This window comes from Carlito syrichta, unplaced genomic scaffold (assembly GCF_000164805.1).
Source record: "Carlito syrichta isolate Samal-C Ts95f unplaced genomic scaffold, Tarsius_syrichta-2.0.1 Scaffold309699, whole genome shotgun sequence".
Lineage (NCBI taxonomy): Eukaryota > Metazoa > Chordata > Mammalia > Primates > Tarsiidae > Carlito > Carlito syrichta.
Window position 1 is genome coordinate 45,425 of NW_007253795.1, and position 11,308 is coordinate 56,732.

An 11,308-nucleotide genomic window follows, 5' to 3' on the forward strand; every position below is an offset into this window, starting at 1 on the left:
AGTGACTGCTTGGTCCCTAGGGCCAAGTGCCATTTAAAAAAATAAACAAAACCCTTCACAGGAAGAGACTGCTGCGAGAGAATGCAGGTTCCAGGCTCTGCCTCACCACTGTAGTGCCTGGCCTGATACTGGCAGCAAGGTGGTGGAGGGAGCACGGCAAGGCAGAACCCCACTGGAGGAGGTGAAAAGTATACTCTACCATCATCTTGAAAACTGGGCAATGAAGTGCTCCAGCTTGCTCACCACAGAACAACAGATCCGACCTCATCTCTGTGACTGGCAGATTAACTACTCAGGGGTTGATCATGACCCAGGGGAAATATCCTGAAAGCACAACCTCTGGAGGGACAGGATGAGTGCTGAGTCTCAGGCACCCCACTCCTTACTCTGATTCAGTTGTGGGATAAAGGGTGTGGCCAAAAAAGGGTGAGAAAGATCTCCAAAGAGATCAGTGGTGAGTCCAGGGTTGACGTAACTCCTTCCTCCCCAGCAATCCTTTGAACATCAGACCCACATGGCTGGGCCATGACTGGGAAGGATGAACTCAGGCAGAGCCTGGATGTCAGGTGTGATATGAGGATTCCAATCTAGGACTAGCCTGGTTGGGGTGCCCCACAACAGTATCTGGGGAAGAGACAATTCTGCACCTCCTCACTGGGGGGGATCTCCTTGATCATACTAGAGTGGGAGGGGAGGACTGAAGCCCCAACCAACCCTACTGCACCCTCCTCTTTCTCTGGGCCGGACACAGGGTAGATTGTGAATGGGGCCAAAGCTCTGCAAGAAACAGCAGAGGGGCAATTGAGATGAACAATTATAGAGCCTGCCACAAGAGGGCAGATTTTTTGTTTGTTTTTTAGTTTTTTATATTTTTCCTTTGTTCATGATTGTGTTGTCGGTCTGCATCTGCCTCGTCGTTTTTTTTCTTCCTTTTTTGTCTTTCTTCTTTCTTTTTATGTTTTCTGTTTAATGTGTGTACATGAAGAACTGAGTGTTCACCTTTCAGTTTTTTTGTTTGTTTTTGCTTTTTTGTTCTCTCTTTTTTAGTTTAATATGTATGTGAATACATGCATGAGGGTATTATTTGAATTCCTTTTATTTTTCCTTTGTTTTATCACTTTTTCTTCTCCTTTCATCTTGGATTGGGCATGTGTGTGTGTGTTTGGTTTTCCTGTTTTTTGGTGTTTTTTGTTTTGTTTTGTCTTGTTGTTATTCCGGTATGTTTTGGTGTGTGTGTATGTGTGTGTGTATTTAATTGTTCTTTGTTTGGTTTCTACTTTTGTTGTTCTGTGTATTGTTTTATTTTTTATTTTTAAATTTTTGTCCCTTTTTTCTCATTCTACTTTTCTCTGTTCTCCTCATTGATGCTTCTGTATCTTGAACTCAGGGGGTACACACATGTACCCATTGCATCATCATATAGAATAGTGGTGGGTGTGGGTCTCAGGAACTCTTACCACAATCAGTGAGCATTGTGATTTACAAGTCATTTCTGAATCCTAACTTCCCATTCTCCATATTATACGACTCTCAAAACTACAAGAGATAGCAAAGCTTCCCATCCAAGACCTGTTTCAAAATAGAACAGCTTCAGAACCATGTTCAGGGAAGAATAGAGAGCTGAGCAAACATCAGTAGTGAAAGCCTCTCCCACTGCCAAAGTAAAAGCAAAGCCTACAGGAGATGTGCGATTATATCAAGAGTCTGGACCTATGTCTAATTGTTATCCCAGAACAAGAATAATGGAACTAAAGACAAAAGAAAGAGATCTGTCATGAATGAGGAAAGATTAATGAAAGAACATGGGTAATTCGCAGTGTTACAGAGAGAAAACACCTGAAAAAAATCAGACCTCAGAGTTCAAATAGTGGAAGTCACCAATGACTGGCCCCAGAATATGACAGGGATTAGGGAATGGATGGAAAGAGTGAATAAGACTCAAGAAACACAAGACACAACACTGAAAGAACTGGTTATATGATCCTATACCTTGAAAATCCAAGAAAATCTGTCAAAAACCTTCTTGCACTGATAAAGTCCAACTCTTGATATACAAAATAAATACGCAAAAGACCATTGCATTCTTATACTACAAAACACTGCTCAAAGAAATCCAAGACGACAAAAACAAATGGAAAAATATTCCATGTTCATGGATTGGAAAAACCAACATTGTTAAGATGTACTTCCTACCCAAGGCAATCTACAGATTCAATGCAATACCCATTATGTTACCAACATCATTCTTCTCAGACCTGGACATGACAATACAGAAATTCATATAGAAACATAAATGATCAAGAATAGTCAAAACAATCCTTAGCAAAAGAAACAAAGCAGGAAGTATCATACTTCCAGACTTCAAAGTTTATTATAAGGCTACAGTAATCAAACAGCCTAGTATTGGTACAAGAACAGACATACAGACCAGTGGAACAGGAAGGAGATTCCAGAAGCAAAACCTCAATTTCTAAACCAACTCATCTTTCACAAAGGCTCCAAAAACAACTACTGGGGAGAGGAGAATCTATTCAGTAAATGGTGCCGCAAAAACTGGCTGATCACATGTAGAAGATTGAAACAGGACCCCTTTCTATCAACATACACAAAAATCAACTCTAAATGGATCAAAGACCTAAACATAAAACCTCAAACTGTAAGAACCTTAGAAAATGCAGGAAACACCCATATGGAGATTGGACTGGCAACCAATTCCTGATCAAAACCCCAAATGCCAGTGCCATAAGAGATAAGATAAACAAGTGGGACTTCATCAAACTGAAAGGCTTCTGCAAAGCAAAAGAATTCATGAAGAGAGCAGGGAGACAGCCCACAGACTAGGAAAAAATATTTGCCAACTGTATATCTGACAAAGGCCTAATATCTAGGATCTACAAGGAACTCAAATGTGCCAAAAGGGAAAAAACAAACAGCCCCATTAAAAAGTGACAAAAACACATGAATAGACACTTCTCAAAAGAAGTTATATGGGCAGACAACAGTCACATGAAAATGTGCTCAGCTTCAGTCACATGAAAATGTACTCAGCCTCACTAATCATCAGAGAAATGCAAATCAAACCACATTATATATCACCTAACCCTAGTAAGAATGGCCATCATTAATAAAACAAACAACAACAGATGCTGACGAGCGAGAATGCAGAGGGAAAAAGATGCTTCTACACTGTTGGTGGGAATCTAAACTAGTGCAACCTTTTTGGATGACAGTGTGGCAATTTCTGAAAGAATTATAAACTGACCTTCCATATGTCACAGCAATCCCCCTATTGGGAATATACCTGGAGGAACTCAAATCATTCTACAAAAAAGATACCTGCACATGCATGTTTATTGTAGCACTATTTACAATAGCAAAAAAACATGGAAACAACCATGCTACCCATTGGAACTGGACTGGATAAAATAATGCATTACATATACACAATGGAATATTATTCAGCTTATTATCATAAAGAAGGACAAACTTACGGACTTCACAGCAACTTGGATGGATTTAGAGTCGATCAATCACAGAAACAAAGAACAGAGTACCACATGTTCTCACTCATAAGTGGACCTTGGACAGTTATCAAAATACTATAAGAAAGGGATTGACAGTAGTGGGAAATCTGCCAGAGGAGGGGGTGGGATTGGAAGTAGTGGGTGACTGCCAGGGGGTGGGGGGTACACCTCATTAACAAGGGTACCTGCATAATGAACATCTGTATACCTAAACCTGAATTGTACCCTATATCTTTAAAAAAAATTAAAAATATTTAAAAAACCATCCATGACTAGATGCCTGCAGCTCTCCACTTTTGGTTCATGGTTTGCCTAATCATCACTGTAAAGTATATAAAACTTCTTGACAAATGCAAGCTTGTGTTCTTTCTCTTAAGGGGCTCACACTTTCCTTGAGTGTGCCCTTTTCTTTCTAATAAATTCTTTCTTAAACTATACTTTACATTCACTCTGAAATTCTTTTCTGTGGCAAAGTCAAAGAACTCATGGAGTTACCCACAACAATACACATGGCAACACCAGGATTTATGACAGTCACTAGGAGGCATGCAGAAAATATCCACCCGAATGAATAAAAGAATGCATAAATGAATGAATGAATTACCAGAATCAAAATATGAGTAAGTTAATTGACAGAATCCTCCTGCTGCCAGCCACCATTAATAAGATTTAATTCAACAAATAGCTTCTGAGTACTTTGTATAGGTCAATCATGTAAGTTTTCAATGTTATTGAAGTATATATACATACATACAAGAAAATTCACCAAATTAAGGAGTATGGTTCAATGAGTTTTGAAAAATGTATGCATGAGTTCAATGAGTTTTGAAAAATGTATGCTGTTTGTTTATATATGTTCAAGACATAAGTCATTTCCGTTGTGTACTGTAAATAATTTTCTAAATCATCCTTACTCCTAGGCACACACTGGTCTGTTCTCTGGCATTTTAGAATAGTTTTGCCTGTTGTAGTACTTCATGTAGGCATAATAATATAGTATTTAAAGCATAATAATAGTATATACACTTTTTAATTTAATTTAATTAATTTATTTTTTAAAGTGAAAAAGCCGGATTTATTGAGAGGACAAAAAAAGCTCCCACAGTGGGAGGGGACCCGAAGGGGTTTGCCCTACTCTTTTTAAAAATTTGATTTAACAACTTTAAAATTTATCCATGTTTCTACATGTATTAGTAGCTTATCTCTTTATATAGAAGAAAAGGTGCTATGGCTATTCAGGTAAAAGTCTTTTTTTGGACATATTACAACTCTTGGGCAAATACCTAGGTATGGAATTGCTGGTTAATATGTAAGGAATGTTTAACTTCGTAGAAATCTTCCCGAAAGTTCTCTAAGTGATTGTAAATGTGACATTCCCACTAGCAGTTTATAAAAGTTCCAATTGTTTCACATCTTTGGCATTGTCAGATTTTTGCAATTTTACTGAGCTGTAATAGTATTTCATTGTGACTTTACTGTGCATTTCTTGATGACCAAAGGTGTTGAACATCTTTTTGTGTGTTTATTGGCCATCATACATATTTTTTTGTGAAGTGATTATTATTTTGCCGGTTTTTTTATTAAGTCATTTATTTTATTGTCAAGTAAGCTTCATATTCTAGATACAAGTCTTTTGATAATATGTGCATTACCATACGTTTCCCCATTCTGTGTCTTGCCTTTTCATTTTCTTAACAATGTCTTTTGAAGAGTATACTTTTTAATATTCATGAATTCCAAGTTATCTATTTTTCTCTAGAGTGATTTTTATATCCTACCTAAGAAATCTTTGCTGACCTTAAGGTAGCAAATATTTTCTTCTATATTTTATAATAGAAGGCTTTAGCTTTAGCTTTTACATTTAGGCCTATGATTTTTAGCACTTTAAATTCAAAGTCTCTGCATATTCAGTTTTACTTTCTATGGTTTAGATTACCCACAGCCAGTCAGGTCTAAAAATGTTAAATAGAAAATTCTAGAATTAAATAATTCATATTTATATTGTACACTGTTCTGAGTAGCATGATGATATCTCACATTGACCCACTATATCCCATCTTGTACAGGAGACATCCCTTTGCCCAGTGTATCCAGCCTGCATATGCTGCCTACCTATGAGTTACTTAGAAACCATCTTGGTTATCAAATTGATTGTCCTTACCACAGTGCATGTGTTCAAGTAATCCTTATTTTACTTAATGGCAAATCATTGCTTAATAATAATTAAATACATGGTAATTAAATAAAATTATTTACTTAATAATGGCAAATCACAAAAGTAATGATACCGATATCAGCCATTTACTTCATCCCTTCACCTAGGCATTGTATCATCTCACATCATAAGAAGAAGGTAACAGTACAATAAGGTTTTTTGAGAGAGACTGCTTTTTCATAACTTTTATTATTACAGTTTATTGTTATTGTTTTATTTTATTATTAGTTGTTAGTCTCCTACTGTGCTGAGTTTAAAAATAAAGCATTAACACAGGTATGTAAATATGGGAAAAAACATAGTGTATATAGAGTTTGGTACTATTCATAGTATATATAAGGTTTCAGGCATCCACTGGGGGGCTTGGAAAGTATTTCTTACCAGTAAGATGGCGACTACTTCAAGCCATCCTGTTGTCTTCTTGGGTTGCTTGTCTTCATTGAGAAGTCACTCTTCTTCATTTTCCCTGTATGTGATGTATTTTTTTCCATTTGTCTGCCTTTATAATTTTTTAAATTGGGTTGCACGATTTTACCATATTTTTTCTTCTGTGGTTTTCAGTGGATTTATCCTACTTGGGATTTAGCATTCTTCGATATATGGATTTGATTTTAAGAATCAATATTGAGCATTTTCAGTCATTATTTCTTCAAATATTTTATTTGGCACTCATCTGAGAACTCCAACTATGTCCTTGTGAAACTGCTTATGTTTATTCCACAGATCACCAAGACTTTATTCAATTTTTCAGCCTTCTTTTTTTCTCTCTGTACTTAAGTTTGCAGTTTCTTCTTTTCAGTTTTTTCATCTTTCTTCTGTATAATATAGTCTGCTATTAAATCTATGTTTAATAGTTTCTATTATTTATTTGCCTCACTAAATCCGTGTTTTCATATAAATCTTGAAAATTATAATAGTGGCTTTACAACTCTTATATGCTAATTTTATTATCTCTGAATGCTGGATCTCTTTCTATTGACTGATGTCATGTTTTCCTGCTTCTTCGCATGGCTAACAATTTATGATTGATGATAGGCACTAACAATTGTACATTATTGAGTACACTACTGTCTATTAAAGACAGTTGTAGGAGTTAATTTTGTTGTAGTGGGCAGGCCGTTAATTTGCTTGCAGATCAGTTTGATGCTTTGAGGCTTGTTCTTGATGTTTCAAGCTGCTTTGTTAAGACAAATTGAGATTAACTGTTACAGCTATTTTAGTTTTCCTGAAGCATGATCTTTTGGAGGTCTGCTGAATGCTCTGGTTGTTCAATAAAATCTCTTACTCTGTTGAAATGAATATCTGCCAGTTGTATGTAAGTTTCAGGAGTTGTTCGGATAATACATTTCTTCAGTAATTGTTCTTTCCTAGATAGATGATCTGCATGTGTAATTTAGTATCCCATCAAAGACTCAAGTGGACCCCTGTGCCAGTTTCTGGAGCTTTTCATCTCTGTAGTTTCCTCCTCTCCAGTACTCTGCCCTGCCAATTCCAATGACTTTGGCCTTCCTGAACTCTGATATTTGTCCCCTAAGCTCAGTGAGTCTATCTTAATCTGCTTGGATTCTTTCGCTCTGTGCTATGATCCGGGAAATGCCTCCAGGCATATAGCTAGACTGATTGGAGATCTTAACTAATGTGTTTTTCTTTCATTTTTATTACAGTCTTGTACTGCTTGTTGTCCAATCTCAGAAAAACATTCCTTCATATGTTCTTAATTATTTATGGTAAAAGAGTAACTCTAATATCAGTTGCCCAATTATGACTAGAAGTGGAAATCCCTCCATTTATTATTTTTGACATAGACTTTACTATTTGCTTTATAAGGTTGGTTGTACAACGCACATTGTATGACAACTTCTGGCTTAGCCTGTTCCTCTGAGAGGATCCTTAAATCACTTCTAATTACTCGATGCCCCAAACATTCTAGGTGTGGAACAAAAATTTTTTCGATAAAAATGAGTAGTTTGGTCTTATTTTCTTTCTTTTCTCTTTTTTTTTTTTCTTTCTCTCTCTTTTTCCACTTTCAACAAACCTCTAATATTCATGTTGTGATTTCTAGATCTTTTGCATCTCTACGTATTTACTCTCTCCTCTTGCTCAGCAGCACCTAGAAAATCTTGTTATTCCATTCTTCAGTATCTGAAATTAGCTCCCATTTAAGACCCCTTTAAGGATGCATACCTTGAAAGGAGTTCAGAGTGGCTAGAAAATGGGTTAAGTGGATATACAACAGGGTTGACCAAGATGTAAACCTTACAGAAGCCAACTGGACCTATAAAGCATTATTTGTGATTTTAAGAAGAGAATACTTGATCTAGAATTGTGCAATCTGATGTGGTAGTCACTAGCCACTGGTAACCATTGATCAATTGAGATGTGGCCAGTACCTCTGCTGAAATGATAAGATTTTAGATATATTTGGTTATATAAATTCTTAAAGTTAATTTCATCTGTCTGTTGTTACATTTTTTATGTGTCTTGTCTTATATTCCTAATGGACAGTGCTAATTCAGAAAGCATGGGACAGGGGAAGAGATATTGAGGTTTTAAGAAAGACAGTACAATGATCAGTTTGCATTTTAGAACCAATGGTCTGGCTGTCTGTAGAGAACAGATAAAAGAGGGACAATCTGAGGGCAAGAAGAGCAGTTAGAAGACCGTTGTGATGGCACAGGGAAGAAATGATTGTCATAGTCAGAAACACAAAAGTTGTATTTCTATGGGCTAAATTTTCCATTTGCTCCATTAGTGGGAGGGAAGCAAACTATAAGGAAAGCATGAAATAAGGGATTCAAAAAATATTGGTGTCAGTTTGTTTTGGAAAGCAGTTGCCCAGTCTTACACAAGTATAAACACACATATTAACACCTCCTGCTGTACTACTCTTGATCCTATTTTAGGCCAATTCTAGACTAACACAGCCTAGTGGGAGCAGGGCCTCCTGTGGATTGACATAGACAAGTCATTTGGAGCCGGTAGAAATAATTTGTCCCTCCAGATTTAGCTCTGTTACTTACTTACCAATTGTTTGATCCTGGTCAGGTTACTTAAACTCTCTGAGTCACATTGTCTTCATAAGAAAAATAGCTAATTCTTCAACAGCGTTAGTGAGAGATTAAAGACAAGATGCAAAAAGAATTGAATTCCAAAAAATTAATGCTCTGAAATTGTAGGTGTGCTTGGTATTCTCCTCCACATAGTAATCAATGTCCATGTGTCACAGAGGAGGATTGACTATGATTTCACTACCTGGGCCTGTGTGAGCTACACCCATTAACATTTGGCAAGGTGGTGCCTCTGAAAGGTGTGAAGCAATAACAACCCCCAGACTGTCACAGTATTTTGCTCAGGAAAGTTTGGGGCGCTCAGGCCAGCACATTTTCCTTACCATTGATGGCCCTGGAAGAGGTTGAACTAGACAAAGGGTAGCAGGCCAGGCTCTCTGAAGGTCAAGTAAACAAAACCTTATTTGGCTAACGTGCTGGTTATCGAGACACACAGCTGTTTCAGGACCTTTCTTTCTCACGCTTGGAGTTTGGTGTCACAAGGTTGCCAGAATCTGAGCCTAAATTTAAGTCAATATCAACTCCTCTGCAAATACAGCTACAAGGTTAAAAACTGTGTAAAATATTTTTTTTAATGCCCAAGTTTTCAGAGTCCAAGTTGAATCAATATTGTGCAGCACTTGAAAAATACAGGACTCAGAATTATTCCTCAATGAGGGCTCATCTTGGTTTTCAGTGCCATAAGGTACCTGGGGAAGGCTGCCTGGGCTCTGTCCCCCTTCATAGGGCCCACCTTCTACCCTGCAATCCTGAGGTCCAGGGAGCAACAGAGGCTGGCACAAAGTAGATTTTGGTGGTAGTTCCAATCCACTTCTGGCCTTTTTGAAAGTCTCCTAAGTGTGCAGACCTTGAGATGCCTCAACTTCCAATAATTTATATCCTGGGGCCCAGGCAACACTGGATGAATTTTCACTAAATCCTGGGTGCCATATGGACTCAGATTGACTGTGGAACAATCATTGCCACCAGGGACTGAAAGAAAAATTCCCATTAAAATTAAGATTCTGTCAAAATGGAGTGGATACTTCAGCAGTTATTTTCTATAATTTGGGAAGTAGTAGGAATTTTTTAAAAGCAAGTACTAGAAAAAAGAACTTTCTAGACATTAGTGTTACATATAAATAAGCACTGTCCAAATCTTATAGCCCAGCATATAATGTTTGATAGCTAAACTGTTCATGGAAGTAGAAGAAATAGTATATAATAAGCAATCTCTACTGATTAAGGTAATGATAATTGCTATAATCTTTCTATATCAGTGGCCTAAAATAGCGGTTTATTTCTTACTCATATCAAATCCAAAATGGGTATCATGGATGGGTGGCTTTTCTCTAAGCAAGGAGCCCAGTTCCTTCCATCTTGTGGTCCTACCATCTTTGACACATGGTCTTCAAGGTTGCTATGCTTGCATGAAGCAAACCAAAGAAGAGATGGCACATGGAGGAGCATGTGTGAGTTTTTATAAACTTACTGGAACTGTTGCACATCCATGAACTCATATATCTCATTGCCCAGAATATAGTCATGTGACCCCCGTTTCTCTGCAGGGGAGAATATGATGGGAAATAAGAGTGTCATTGTGTTCCCTGTAGGAAGATGGTAGCAATCTCACCACATATTATATATACAGACACTCCTAAATAACAAGCTAGTGGTCTGAATGAAGCAATATGGTTGATAAAATTTTACAACTCAGCTAAAGAGTTAAGCAGGATTGCATTTAGAGGAAGTCATTCATCTAGAGCTGATATGATAGACTACTGGTTAAGTATCATTCCCTTCTGAGCTTTTATAAATTTGAGAAATTGAATCTTCCCAAAATATTCTAAAATTTAAACCTATTTTAGTTTACCAAATAACTTCCCATAGACTCTGTTAGGTGACTTTTGATCCTAATTCTTTAGCCTATGTTAAATGAAGGAAGCCTATTTATGGATTAATTTTGTACCATCCAAAATGCCAACTTAGAAAATTTGTGTCAGTTACATAGTAATTATAAATGTAAGTTACTTCATGGTAAAACAAGGATGAACATTGACTCTCATAGGATATGACTCTATGGTGAATACTCTACAGATGCCTAAATACCATAGAGATGCAAGACTTTAATTCTTAGAAGTTTCTAGATGGCTTTTTTTGCTTGTTTTGAATAAAAGAGACTTCACAGTTCTCTCTTGTGTGTTTATGGAAGTAGTTGTTACAGTAGTGGTTATGCAAAATAAATAGTTTTTCATATTTATTCCCTTGTTTGTTTATTCGTTCAGTAGAGAGTTGTTGAAGAGCTATGTACTAAACAGTGGGCTAGAGGTTAAGATGTGACTGACAACAAGGCCCCAAGAACTCTAACCTTCTAGTTTATGAACCATAAGTGATGGGTCCCAAGTGAGGGAAGTTCTAAGGTTTTCATAGAGGGAACAGAGGAACCCACTTAATAGGGGCTGGAGAAGACTGCCTGAGGAATGACTGAAAGGCTAAGATGTAAAGATTTGGGTGGAAATTTC